The sequence below is a fragment of the Papaver somniferum genome, chromosome 7 (genome assembly GCF_003573695.1).
Source record: "Papaver somniferum cultivar HN1 chromosome 7, ASM357369v1, whole genome shotgun sequence".
NCBI classification, from domain to species: domain Eukaryota; kingdom Viridiplantae; phylum Streptophyta; class Magnoliopsida; order Ranunculales; family Papaveraceae; genus Papaver; species Papaver somniferum.
The window spans coordinates 152,119,982-152,134,385 of NC_039364.1; positions in this window are offsets into that span (position 1 = coordinate 152,119,982).

Below are 14,404 nucleotides of genomic sequence, written 5' to 3' on the forward strand. Positions count from 1 at the left end.
CTGGGTAATACTCAATTGGACCCGATAATATTTCAGGCCCATATCGGGACTGCCCATCGAGTACCTAAATGACTAATGGATCAAATTCTAGGACTTAAAATAGGACCTGAATCAACTGGTTCGATAGTACTGTAAAATGTGAACCCTTCTTCTTCCCTTTGTTTCACCTCTCAACTACTGTTCATCGAATTCTTCTGGATTGGGCCTTCCCCATTTCTGCAAATACTTTTTCTCCTTCATTCTGACATAGGTATAGTTCATGCTTGGAGGTATTTTTTTGTTAAAAATATGAATGCTCTGATTTCTCAAACTTAGCCCGAATCCTCTCTTTGATTCCCTGAGACAATTGATCTTTATATTTAGGATTAAGATTACAGTAAACCAAATCCTTGCCTTGTTTTGGATGGATGAATACCTCATCAAATGAAGTAATACTAGATCAAATTAAGTTTGTCCCTCTCGGCATCGTATAACTCTAGTCGATGATACTAATACATCCTTTGGTACCTTGTCATGTTTGCAAGCCATTTTGTGTCCTCAATTCTTTTGAAAGAGTTATCCTTTTGAATTCCCCTGTCCCTGTAGTGAGTTGCTTCTAGTCTTTATAGCAATTTCCTTGCATCTCATTTAATTTCATTGTTTGTATCATTTTTTGCTAGAACACGACATTGTCTTTTCATTCATCCTCTTGGTTCAATTTCCTATCTTCAGTGGCATTGACCTAGACTACCACAGGGGTTTCAAATTGAAACTTGGCATTAGAAATAATAAATCCATCTTTTTAATCTCTCTAGGAAATCATTTAGCTAAGCCCAGTGAAACATTAGCTGACATAACATTAATCTAATATTTTCCAAAATTAGTCAACTTGAGCCAATTCAAAGAATGACTTTCTAATGTTTTTCTTTGTTTGTCTCGTTACCCAAAACCTAGTATATATTGTCACCTCTGCTAGCTCCGACCTCGTACCTTCATTCTGGAATGCACTTCTCTATGCTTTGCTTATTGCATGCTCATTGGAGCCAAGTTTTCCCAAAAACACCTATATCTGCAATCATTTCAAACTTAAAATAATAGTATCCAATTTGCTCATCCATATTTAAACTGATATATAGCTCTAGTATCTCTGCTAGTTTAAGTTAAAAAAGTTATCCCCTCCTTCTTTTTTCTTTTCAAAGTTTGAAACAATCTTTCTTTTTCATGCAATCATGGCTAATGCTCATGATCTCTACCGACATCTCAGCGAACTAATGTTAGCTCAACATTTCGCAAACTATAACCATGTTAGCCTTCTTCCAACCCAACCAGAATTCATCAGAGACTTTGGAACAAAAAACAATAGCATTTTGGAAAGAGTTTTCTCAATTGGCCTTTTTAAACCGTGGGAGATTAGAGGTGCTCTAGTTCCTTTCTGGGGTTGTAACATAAATTTCCAAATTAGAAAAGTTGATCAAAATCTATACTTCATTTGCTTTCATTCTTACAAAGTTTTTTTTTTGGGTAACCTCAAATGTTCCACGATACCATTTGGCAATGTTGTCGTCTACTAAAGCATATCCTGGAATGAACATCTCTACATACTCTGTTAAAGAAATCCCAATTTGGGCTAGTTTACTCAACGTGAAACATGAACACATAAGTCAGGAAATGATAGGATGTACAACAAGTAAATTGGGTTATGTGAGTACAGTTCGTGTAGGTATTTTTGCTTCATTCTCTGATTTATTTCTAAGAGTGTTAGTCTGGGTAAACATTGAAAAACTTTAATGGACAAACCGTTAATGAAAGTAGGGAACTATTCAGTCACAAAGATATACTTTAATTACTTGAACCTTATCCAAAATTTGTGACCATTGTTTGAGGTTTGCTAACAAAAACGCGAGTTGTGCTATTCTTCAACATAGAACCCTAGTGGATATCTATGACATTACTATGGATTCTCCTTATTCTGACGATGATCCCTTCTTTCTCAATGATGTGCATGTTCAAATCTGGAACCCAAAAGATAATGTAGATTATAATGGAGGTACCCATTCTGTTGATTCCTTTTAGGCCATCCCCGGTGTTCAAGAAGCTTACCAACTTTTTTCGAAACCCAGTCACATTTGGATGATTCGGGTAATTTCTGAAGATCTTGAGACTATCTCGGCTCCAAATCCGCTAATTGATTTGGATTCTGATATGCATATAGCGGCTGATTCCATCTTAGGAAAGTGTGCCTTTTCTTTTAATTTTACTGAGGATTTTACTCTCGTCTCTTTCCGCAGCTGAGTCCAATCGTTCTATTAATTCTTAGACATACCGAGTTCCTGAAATGGTCAGAACCAGTTGTTAGAGCACTGCTCGATCGAACGTAAGTTTTGCTATCTCAAGCTTGTTGTCAATATTAGATGCACAAAACTATATATGGATTTCTAATCTACTAAAACATGTCTCGGATTAGGTATAAAAGTTGGTAGTTGAGTATCAAACATCAATGAGTGATCCTCGAAGACTGAAGATCGGCGAAGACATTTGGAGAACTTCATTAACAAAGGTCTGTGGAGACTGAACCATTCTATTCAACATATGACTGGTAAGACCTTTATATAGTAAAACTCGACAAAGTCGTCACAATTACTGGCGAGTACTCACTACTTGTGCCGAATGTTATTTCCTCACCGATTATGAGGATGAATGAATAAGTCGGAAAAATCGGTTGAGTTTCACTGAATTTTTTTACAAAATAGTTTACCAAGTAGCTAAGTAGCATTTTTTTTTTCACAGTTGAATAAAATCTCTAAATCGAATTTATTCCAAAATTTGGGAATCAAGGTTCTTTGATGCAACTCTCTTCTCGTCTTTGTCTTTAAGTTTTCATGAAATTAGAAATTTGGATTAAAAAAGTAGAAAAAATTGAAAAAATGATATGAATAATGTTTATGTTGACTTTTGTTATATCTAAGTCATGTCAGAACTTAAAATATTTAAATCTAACGAGCCGACTGAGTATTATTAGTTAACAAGTTTCTCAGCCGATCTTGGCGCTCTCAACCGAATAGTATTCCAGAAACGAGTTCGACTACGCTATGACATAAGAAGTATAAAGTCCATATTTATAATACTAAAAGATAATTATAAATATGATAGAATACATTATTTATTAAAGAGTATTTCAATACTATCACATTTATTTTTCTTTATCATATGAAATATTTTATCATGAATTACCAATATTCCACCGAAATAACGAATACTTCATTAATGACATGCTATCTATAAAGCCTACTGTATAATTAGACAAAGAAACAAAAAAAAACATACCCATCTCGTGCAAGTGAAATTTGAACACCCAATCTTTTTCATACAAGCACAGGGTATCTGAGTAACCACCATATATTAAGCCACCTATCCCTTCTGTTTTGGAAAAAGTAATACTCTCACCTTTTCAATTTGGCCTATTGTTAGGTAAAAAAAAAAGAAGGTAAAAGTATAATTTTTTCTAAGATGGAAGTAGTACTCCCTCCATGCTAAGTTTGCACAATTCTTAAGGTAAGGAGGAGAGGAAAGTATCTTTAAGTATTTTTTTACAGTTATACCCTTATAGATGATAACTAGTAAAATTTAGAGATGATTTATCTCTCTAACTATATACCACTGATGTTCGCAAACTTTATATCACTTAAAAACATTTTAAAACACCTGCATGATGAATATTAACATGGTTATAAATTATACATATTTCTTATACTAAAAATGATCAATTAAAATGGTAGGTTTAGAGATATGCCCTTTTTTGATGACAGATCACCTAGTACAATGATCAATTATACATATTTCTTGCTGCTCTTACACATAAACTTGATTCTATCATGAATACCCCTAACATAAGATTGGATGATCCTAGCATGCGAAATATTAAACTAGAAATTTAGAAAATGCTTGATTATGAGGAAGAACTGCTGAAAATAAAATGTAGAGAAAGCACGATCCTCCTAGGTGATAGAAACAATTACTATTTTCACCAAAATGTAGTTATTAGACAAAGAAGGAATCAAATAGATGGGTTGTATGACTGCAATTTGTGGATAAAAGGTAGGAATAATATTGCTAATTGCTTGAATATTCATTTTGAAAATTTACTTACAATTTCTTCTCATGTTATTAATCATGGTATAGTTAATATTGTTCCCTCTCAAATTACTGAAGTTGATAATATCTTGTTTATGTCTAAGCCTACTGATATTGAAATTCATGATGCTCTCTTTAACATGCCACCTAATGCCAGTCTGGGACAAGATGGTTTCCCGGACTGTTTCTTCCAAAAGAATTGGGAGCTTTTCAGTAGTGATATCATCAAAATTGTTCAGGCCTTTTTCAGTAGTGGGCACATGCTCACTCATGTTAAACCAAACTTTTATATCCCTAACCCTGAAGGTCTGGCAACTTATGACGCCGGGAGACTATAAACCTATAAGTCTATGTAACATTGTTTATGAAATAATCTCTAAAGTTCTAACTAATAGGTTGAAACCTCTCTTAGACAAGCTGGTTTCTCTCTATCAATCAGCTTTTATTAAAAACCGGCTAATATCTGACAACATCCTTGTTGCTCATGAGATAATTCATGCCACGAGGAAAAAGAAGAAATCTAAAACTGACTACCTTGGCTTGAAATTGATATGTCTAAAGCCTTTGACCGGGTTGACTGTGATTTTTTGATTGATATTCTAAAAAAAATGGGATTCTACGATGCTTGGTGTAACCTTATACACCAGTGCATTAGCACTAGCTCTTCGGTCATTCTCTTAAATGGGGTCCCTAGTAAACCTTTCAAACCGACTAGAGGTCCGAGGCAAGGAGATCCTCTATCTCCCTACCTTTTCATCTTGTGGATGGAATCCTTTTCGAGGACACTTACCAACGCTGAAAATCAGGGGCTAATCACAAGATTTAGAATAAACAAACATTGCCTGACTATAACTCATTTGCTCTTCGCAGATGACTGTCTAATCTTCATCAAGGCCACTACCACTCAGAGCTCAGACCTCTTAACCATACTTGAGGAGTATGGTAACACTTCAGGTCAAATGGTAAATTTTTCTAAATATGGAAAATTGCTTTGGTAAGTTCATAATTAACATCCTTAAGGTTAAGAAAATTAGGCTTGATGATAAATACCTAAGAGGACCCTTGTTTACCTATAAATCAAAATTTGCTTGCTTTGATAATCTGTTGGATAAGATGGGTGGTCGTCTCACAGGTTGGAAAGGAAAATCTTAGGTAAAACTGTCCTTGAAACTATTCTTGTTTATAACATATCTACTTTCATTCTACCTAAAAAAATTACTAAGAAAGCTTCAAGTCTAATTAGAGACTTCTGGTGGAGAAAATATGGTGACCTTAGTGTCTCCAAAGGTGTCTATATGAAGAAATAGTCTAAACTCAATGTTAGTAAGGAAAAAGGAGGGAATGGCCTAAAGATATAAATAAAATGAATCTCGCTCTGATTGCTAAGAATGCTTGGAGATTGTTTAAACAACGTATCTCGATTTACTCTGGAACCATGAAGGGTAAGTACTTTCCTCATACCAACCCTTTCCATGCTGGTTGTAATGATGGAGCCTCTTAGGCTTGGAAAGGGATCCACACGGTAATATGCTTGTGAAAGAGTATAGCATTTGGGAAATAGGTAGAGGTAATAGTGTTCATATCTTTAAAGATAACTGTACACCGGATATGGCTGACCATCCTCTGATCGTAAATCCTGACTACACAGGAAACTATACTTTAGTTGAACATTTAATCACTGACAAGGGTTGGGATACCCATGATTTACAACAAATTTTCGACTGGTACACTATTGCGAAAATTTTAACTATCATCCCTGATAGAAACAAAGATGACATTCTTAGATGGATTAATAATCCTCAAGGGAGGTTCACTAGTAAATCTTTATATGATCTTCTTGAAAATAAACAGGAACAAGTTACGGATAGTCCTGCGATGAAAATCTGGGATCTAAATGTTTTGCTAAAAATCAGGTTCTTTATTTGGAAAGTGAAAACCAATATTGTGCCTTATAGTGGTTCCATGTCTGTTCATATTAACCATATTGACCCCATCTTTCTTTGTGCAGGAATGACATTGAGACATGGGAACACTCTCTTATGCACTGTCCTTTGACTAAAGCTGTTTGGTCCTTTTGTTCTTTAAATATGGAAAATGTTGTTCGTGGCTTTACCACTTTTAATGACCGGTGCTCGAGCTGGTTCCAAACCACACACCCTCAAACCCATTTTGGCCGATGGAAGGATCTATGCGCCGCCATATGCTGGTTCATATGGACGGCAAGATGTGAAGTAGTCTTTCAAAAGACTAACCCATGTCCTACACGGACAATAAAACTCATTATAGACCATATGAGCTTGATCTTGGCTCTGCAAGATAGAAACATAACTAAATCACCAGCTAGAACCCCTGTCATACAACCTCCATAAATCAGACTAAATATCTCCTTTACATATTTGACATATTATGATCATGTAACATGCCTAACTGGTATTGGTGTTTCGATTACAGAGCCTAATGGAGAAACCATTAGCAAAAGGAAAAGAAGAGCCAGAGTCCATGGAAAGAAGAAGGAGACTTCCTAGCTGTCCACGATGCTCTGGAGTGGGCTAGCCAACTAAACTGCAAAGCTTTCTATCTAAAAGGAAACAACACTCAGATCAACAAGACTTTACAAGGTAGCTTAAGGCGAAACAGTTGGAAAACCAACTCCAGGATGGATCAGCTTCTCCTTCTTTTATCCTCTTTTGATGTTGTTATATGTAAAGACATTAATTCCAAAAACTATTCCGAACTCCATAACTTAGCTCAAACTAGGGTGAGAAACCTAAGTCCTCAAATGTGTGAGGCAACAACTCTATCCTCAGATTGTCAGTAACCTCTGTTTTTATGTATATAAAAAAAAACAACTTAGTAGTGGGACAAAATTTAAAAATAAATAAATCATCCATTTAGGAACTATGTAATGCCATTTGTACGTCGTAGGATTTTAAGTATGGACGATTAAGCCATTTAGAAAATATATCGTTAAGGGATGTCATGTTTTACTTCAAAATGACTCGGATTTTGTCTTATTAGATATACCCCGATTAATATGGATATATCCCAATTTAGCCAGGATGTTGAAGTGCTTCATGCTCTGAGACTGATAAGTGATAATAGTAACGGTATCCTGTCCCATGGACCAAGACTCTAGAAAATGACCGTTAGGACTAGGGGTGCACATACCCTACCCATACCCGCCAATCCTACCCTACCCGCCAGTTTTTTAACCGTATCCTACCCTATCCACTATTTGGCGGGTAGGGTGGCGGGTAAAAAATTTCTTAACCGCCGCTAGATGGGTAGGGTGGCGGGTAAAGCTCGAAATTATCCTACCCTACCCGCCTACCCGCCTGTTTATACTATTGATCTCTGCCGTTGGTTCTCGTTTAATCTCTGCCGTTGATCTTTCAACTATTGATCTCTGCCGTTGCTTTATATTTTCCTACAACACTAAAAACTACAAAACTAAAAACTGGATTCAGTTTTCGTTTTATCTCTGCAGAGAAACTCCCAGAACTGAATTCATTGCTAAGAAAAAAATCTAGAGAAGAGAAGATCATGAAAAGAAAAACCCTATTCTTGTGAATCCACAACGCAAAGAGAAGAACTGGCCAGGGGAGTTTTTGAGAATGGAAGAAACATAAAACCAGTACCTCTGATTTACCAGTACCTCTCACATCTCGTTTATAACTTCAAATCTGTTAACAGATCTCGTTTAGAACCTTTTAATAGGTTGATTTAAGGTAAGATCTAACTTCAAAGTTCATTTTGTTTCATTTTTTTTTTGTGTTAAATTGATTGAAAAATCATAAGGTTTCATGCATGTTGCTGGATATGAGGAATCTGAGTTTGGAAAGCTAATGAAGGGTTTAGAGAGTGGTTCTTCCTCCTAATTTGAAATCCAAACTAATTTTCAGGTGAAAATTTGAATAATTTTTTTAATAATTTGAATGGGTTTTTCTTTTATATGTTGTATTGCTTGGTGATTTTATTTGTATTTGAAGAAATTAGTTGAAATCAGTTGAGTAATATGATTGCCATCGTGAAAAATTGACATGCATGTTAACTGATTGATGAAATTTCTCATAGAAATTTAGTTTGTTCCTCATGAATGACGAGTTTCAATGCGATTCTGTTAGGAGATGGGAAAAGGCAATTGAATGAGATTTAAAATCTGTGGTCATATGTAAACTGATTGATAAATTGTCTCTTCATGATTTCTATCTAAAACCCATGTCTTTAAATGTTTAGATTATCAATATTTCAAACAATTTCAGTGAGATTTTGATTATGTGACACCCATGTCTTTAAAGGTTTATCTAAAGCAATTGAATTAGCTTTAGATTCTGCTCACAACAATAGTAGTATTAATGAAAATCATTGGTTTGATTGAACATTAGCATCATGTCAGGTGAGTGAGTACATTTAAGACCTTTTCTAGGTGGGTGAGAAAAGGAGAGATTTGTTTTGTAGTTTAAATAGACAGTTGACACTGGAGTCCAGTATATATGTTTTCTCGCAAATAACTTGTCTCCACAATGCTTGTATCTCTGCAGAATATCTCGAATGCCACTTTCCCAATAAAGATCTATACATGAGTCTCAAATTCCTTATTCCAAGTCAATACAACGCAGAATAGCACTATCATCGATACCAATAGAACCCTCTAATTCTCCAAGGGTATCTTAACCAACAGACGGATATAACTACTATCTAATTCTAGATTTCAGTGATGTTCTCTAGATTTCAGTGCTGTTATTAGGACCCTTTGAAGCCTGTTAACTTTTTTTGCTTTCTATTCATATCACTTGTTCTTTCTAGTGAGGAAGCATGGTTGAGATTACAGAATTGATGTCAACGAGACCTCCTATTCCCTCTCAAGATGCATCTCAATCCGTGCAACAAAGGGTCAGGGTTGTTATATCTCCGCCACCTCCACCTCCACCATCTTCTCAACCTGAGGTCAGGGAAAGTATGAAGCGGAACAGAACATCTTCGGTGTGGGAGCATTTCCAAAAGAGTGTTGATGAAGCTGGTATTAAATGGGGGAAATGTAACTACTGTGAAGGTGGTAAATATAGGGCTGGTGGTAAGAAGTATGGCACATCAAATTTGAAATGGCATTTGACCAAGTGTCGGAAGTATTTGGAGTCACTAGAAGCTGCGCAGTTGGACTCTCTCGGTCAGCCTAGCAATCTGGGAGATCAGCAGCAAACAGTTGGGGTTACGTTCTGTCAAGATGGATGTAGGAGAGCCTTGATAAATTTCATTATCACAGATGAACAGTCTTTCCGAATGGTTGAAGGAGAAGGATTTATAGCATTTTGTAGATATCTTGAGCCGAGGTTCAAAATTCCATCGCGGATGACCGTCTATCGTGATATCTGTGGACTGTTTTGAGTGAAAAATCCAATTTGGTGAACTATTTCAAGTCGAACAAGGTTAGAGTTTGTCTCACAACCGATACATGGACATCCATTCAGAACTACAACTACATGGTAGTTACTGCCCACTTCATCGATGACCACTGGAAGTTACACAAAAGAATAATATGTTTCTGTCAAATTACTAGTCATGGAGGTGAGCATATTGGAAGAGCATTGGAGAAATGTTTGATAGAGTGGGGTCTTGAGAGAGTGTTCACCATCACGCTCGATAATGCATCTGCAAATAAAAAAGCAATTGAATATGTCCAAGAGAAAGTTGTAAGTTGGGGATCGTCGATTGTAGGAGGTAAACATTTACATGTAAGGTGTGCTGCCCACGTATTAGCTTTAGTTGTTAAGGATGGGTTGAAGAAATATCATACTTCAGTGAGCAGAATCAGGTTGGTGGTTAAATACGTCACGGCCTCTCCTGCTAGAATGAAGAAATTCTCAGATGCCTTATTTCTTGAAAGAATGGAATACAAAAAGGGATTAGCGTTAGACGTGAAAACAAGATGGAACTCCATTTACTTGATGTTGGATGCAGCAGAAAAATACGAAAAAGTCTTTATAAGGCTAGGACGATCTGATAAATCATTTCGTGAGAGGTTTATCTTCGATATTCCCGATGAATCAGTAATGGGTGTTAATGTTGATGATATTGACAGTACTGAGTTTCTTGATGAAATAGAATCCAGTTCTTCTGATTCTGATGCTGATGAAGTTCCCTTATCTGGTCGAAGGAAAGCTGGTGTGGAAATGGGGTTGCACACAAAACTTGCAAGTATACAAGGCCAAGTTTTATAGTATAGGGATGAGTAGGGGTTTGTCCACAGGGAGTGGGAGCATACAAGAAGTTTTCCTAAGCTATCAATGAGTGCAAAGCACTATGGCAGTGAGCAGTGATAGATGAAGGCAGTGAATAGCACTAAAACAGTTAGCAAAGCAAAGCAAATGACAAAACAGCAAGGAACCAAGGCTGTGAGCCAAAGGCAGAGGTGAGTTTGTGCACTGACTTCAGTGCACACAGCTTCAAAATGCAAGAACTAAGCAAAACAGTAAAGGAAAGTAACTAAGCAGTGAATAAAAGCAGAGCTGGAATTGTAAGTGACTGAAGAAAGGAATTGTGGCTAAGCTAATGGCTTAGAATCCACCTTGGTGTCCTAGCCAAACAATGTAGTTCTAGGTTGAAATTAAGACCCTAAGCATACAATTGGAATGGAAAGAAAATCAGCTTGCTCAACTAATGTGCTCCTAGCATTGACTGTCTTTTGACAGTACAATCAATCACAAGCACACAGATGAGCACTAATCTCTCCCATTGCTCAAGAAAGACAAGCATTAAGGCTCTAACCTAGCAATTCATCATCCAACAATGAACTAAGGCTTCATCTGAGCCTTAGCTGCAGTAACTTAGTTCATGAAAAACATGTTAACAGCATCAACATTCATCACATATGCTAATTGAAACAACATTCTCAACATTGAAGATAAAAATCAAAACATCATATAACATTCACTATCAACTGTCATGCAATAACTGAAATTGAAATTGTGAAATAAAACAGAACAAAATGTTTTTCTGGATAGTCCAGAGATCATCCCCCTCTACCCCTCTACATCACCCCCTATTTATATCACCAAATACCCAATTTTTCCGAAACCCTAGAATTGAAATTAGGGTTTTCAATCTCCGAAATTTACTCACCAAAACTTTGAATTGACGTCGCCCCATGTCTTCTCTGCCTCTCTCGGTTCTTCTCCTGCTCCCAATCGCTACAATTGCTCCCTAATTTGAGGTGTTTTATCAACCCTCACCTAGGTCAGTTGGTGAGAGAGGTTAAAGCGCTTCGAATTAGGGGGATGGGTCGTGTCGGGTAATGATGGAGATGGTGGAGTTGGTGGTAGTTGGTGTAGGTAGTGGTGGTTGTGGAAGTGGAATAGGTGGTGGTACGGCAGGGTATGGTGGTTCTGTTGCAGAGAGGGGGAGAGGAAGACGAAGGTGGAGGTCGATATGGGTTAGGGTAGGGAGCTGTTTGGCTAGGTCATAGGGTTCGAGTATTAGTGTGTTAGGCGGGTGTATCAAGATGTGTGTACCACGAGCTGAAGCCGCTGGATATGGAGATGGTAGGTGGATCGGACGGCTAAGAAAGAAGCAGCTTGTAGCGACCGTAGGATGTAAAATACAACGAAGTCTACGGTGCGAGATTAGGTTAGGTGTTGTAGTGTTTAGCGGAATCATCGGGATTTGATGCACAAGCATAGGAGCGACCGTAGGATGCTGAAATGCTTCGATCTGACGGCTGAAATCCGAGACGGGCTTGGATATAGAAAATGGGTTTGGGTGAGGGTTTTGGGCCTTGGGTATGCCAGGCCCATGTCTTCTTTAAGAACAATTCTTCCTCTTCAAGCCCACTTCTAGCCTTTTGGTCTTGTGCACGACATTCTTCGCGGCTTCCTTGTGTAATTCTTCCCGGCTTTTCACTACTTTTCTGCTCCGCAAATCATCCAGACTTTATTTGATACCTAAAAATGCAAAATTAAGTAAGAAAAATATTTATTCTTGAAAACAATGAAAATACAGAATATGGGATAAAATGTAGAATTAATGCACAAAAGATGAGTTAAATGCCAACAAAAAGGGATAAATATATACAATATTTGGCACTCATCAAATACCCCCAAACCTGAATTTTACTTGTCCTCAAGTAAAACAAAACTAAGGAAATCCTAACTATACCACTGTCGCTGGTCTCTCGAATGCATTTAGCGTATGCACTAAGCCTTTTAAACCACTAAGTGTCCCTAGTGGACGAGTTAAGTCTCGTGAAGGTTTGCTTAGAACGTACCTACAAAGTTCTAGGTCAAAATATAAGCTCAGATTCCATCAAATGTGACATGTGCAAGACAGTTTAAGCTCACAGCAAAATGGAGATGTCAATCTAGCTATCAAGGCACAATCCCAGCACTGATAACAAATAAAGACATGTGATAAGAGTGTAAAGTGTATCTACACATGTGTAAAGAAAGATCTGAAGTTATGACTACTAATCACCAAGAGATAGTTTCTCAGGCTAAGAACCAAGGTCGAAATCTAGCTAGCTGTCCGGACTTTACGAGAATTGTGAATGAGTTGGAGGTATTTCACAATTACTCGCGTTGTACATCAATGGCATACACCCTCCTTGCTTATTACAATGAAACAACAAAATGACTATTTACATGACTCTTATTTACATTGACTATTCTCTTTTATTTTTGGAACAAGAGAGAATGGAATTGATAAATACTTGATTTTTTTGTATTTTTCTGATATTTTTTTCTGAATATATACATCATTTTTTTTTATTTTTTTTTTTATTTTATTTTGATAAAGAAACGCTTTTGATACATATACAAAAGGAAACAAAAGATTACATGACACTTTGCAAGAGGTAGCCCTTTTTGATGCACCCAGTTAAATTCGATGGTTGTCTTTCTTAATGTAACCTCCACCTTCTATCCCAACCAACCAAAGAACAAGCTAGTCAAGTTTCGTTCAGTATTCTAAAGTGATTGGCAATCGTAACTTCCTATCAAACACCTTGAAGATCGAGGCCATACATGTATTGGTAGATCGTGCGCGTGCAAATTTCTTATCACTATGTGAATTGTGCTAGAATCAAGGGTGCCTAAATATCTAGACTAAGACTCCTAATAATTACATATTTGCACAAGAGTCAACATTTCAAGGTAAATGAGCTCCATTTTTATGATTTTTTTTTAATTTTTTTTTTGATTTTAATTTTTTTTTTTTTTTGGAATTTTTTTTTTTCAAAAAGAAGGAGTTTTGTTTTCAATTATAGCATATTATCATGGTATCTACTCTATACCCCCAAACCTAAACTAAACATTGTCCTCAATGTTTCAAAATATGGAAAGAATTATAAAACAATATATGAAGAGGAACATGCTGAGTAGAGTAAAAGGAGAGAGAATACCCGATTGTACGGCGAAAGCGATTAAAACTCCGTTATTCAAGGCAAAAATCCATCATATTAGGAGTCACAATGGATGAGCACAAAATATACAAAAGGAAATTTAACTAACACATTATCTACAAGAAAATTTGGTTTTTAATGGGATTGGACTTTTTGGGAAAAATTTGGTTTTGTTGGGAAATTTGGTTTTGATGGGAAAACAAATTTTGGTTTTTAGGGAAACATTTGGAAAACTTTTTGGTTATTTAGGGAAAGAGTGGACCAGTTTAGTCCACATAGACTGGGTCCTCCAGGTTGGTTGTTTCAATGTCGGGTGGAAATGGCTCAAGGAATGGCTTTAATCTCTGCCCGTTGACTTTGAAAACGTTCTTGTTGGAAATCCTCCAGCTCTACAGCTCCATGAGGAAAAACTGTGCGTACTAGGTACGGACCCTTCCATCTGGAACGCAGTTTTCCTGGAAAAAGATGTAATCGGGAGTCATACAGCAAGACTTTCTGACCAGGAGTGAAGGATTTGCGTAGAATACGCTTGTCATGAAACATCTTCATCTTCTGCTTATATAACTTGGCACTGTCATAAGCCTCATTTCTCAATTCTTCCAACTCGTTGAGTTGAAGTTTCCTTTGAATTCCAGCTTCGTCCGAGAGAAGTTCAGCTCTTTGATTGCCCAGTAGGCACGATGTTCTAATTCCACAGGTAGATGGCACGGCTTTCCATACACTAGACGATAGGGGGACATGCCAATTGGTGTCTTATAAGCTGTTCTATAGGCCCACAAAGCATCATTCAATCTTAATGACCAATCTTTCCTAGACGGGTTAACCGTCTTTCTAGAATGTGCTTAATTTCCCTATTAGACTTCCACTTGTCCACTGTCTGAGGGTGGTACGGAGTAGCAACCT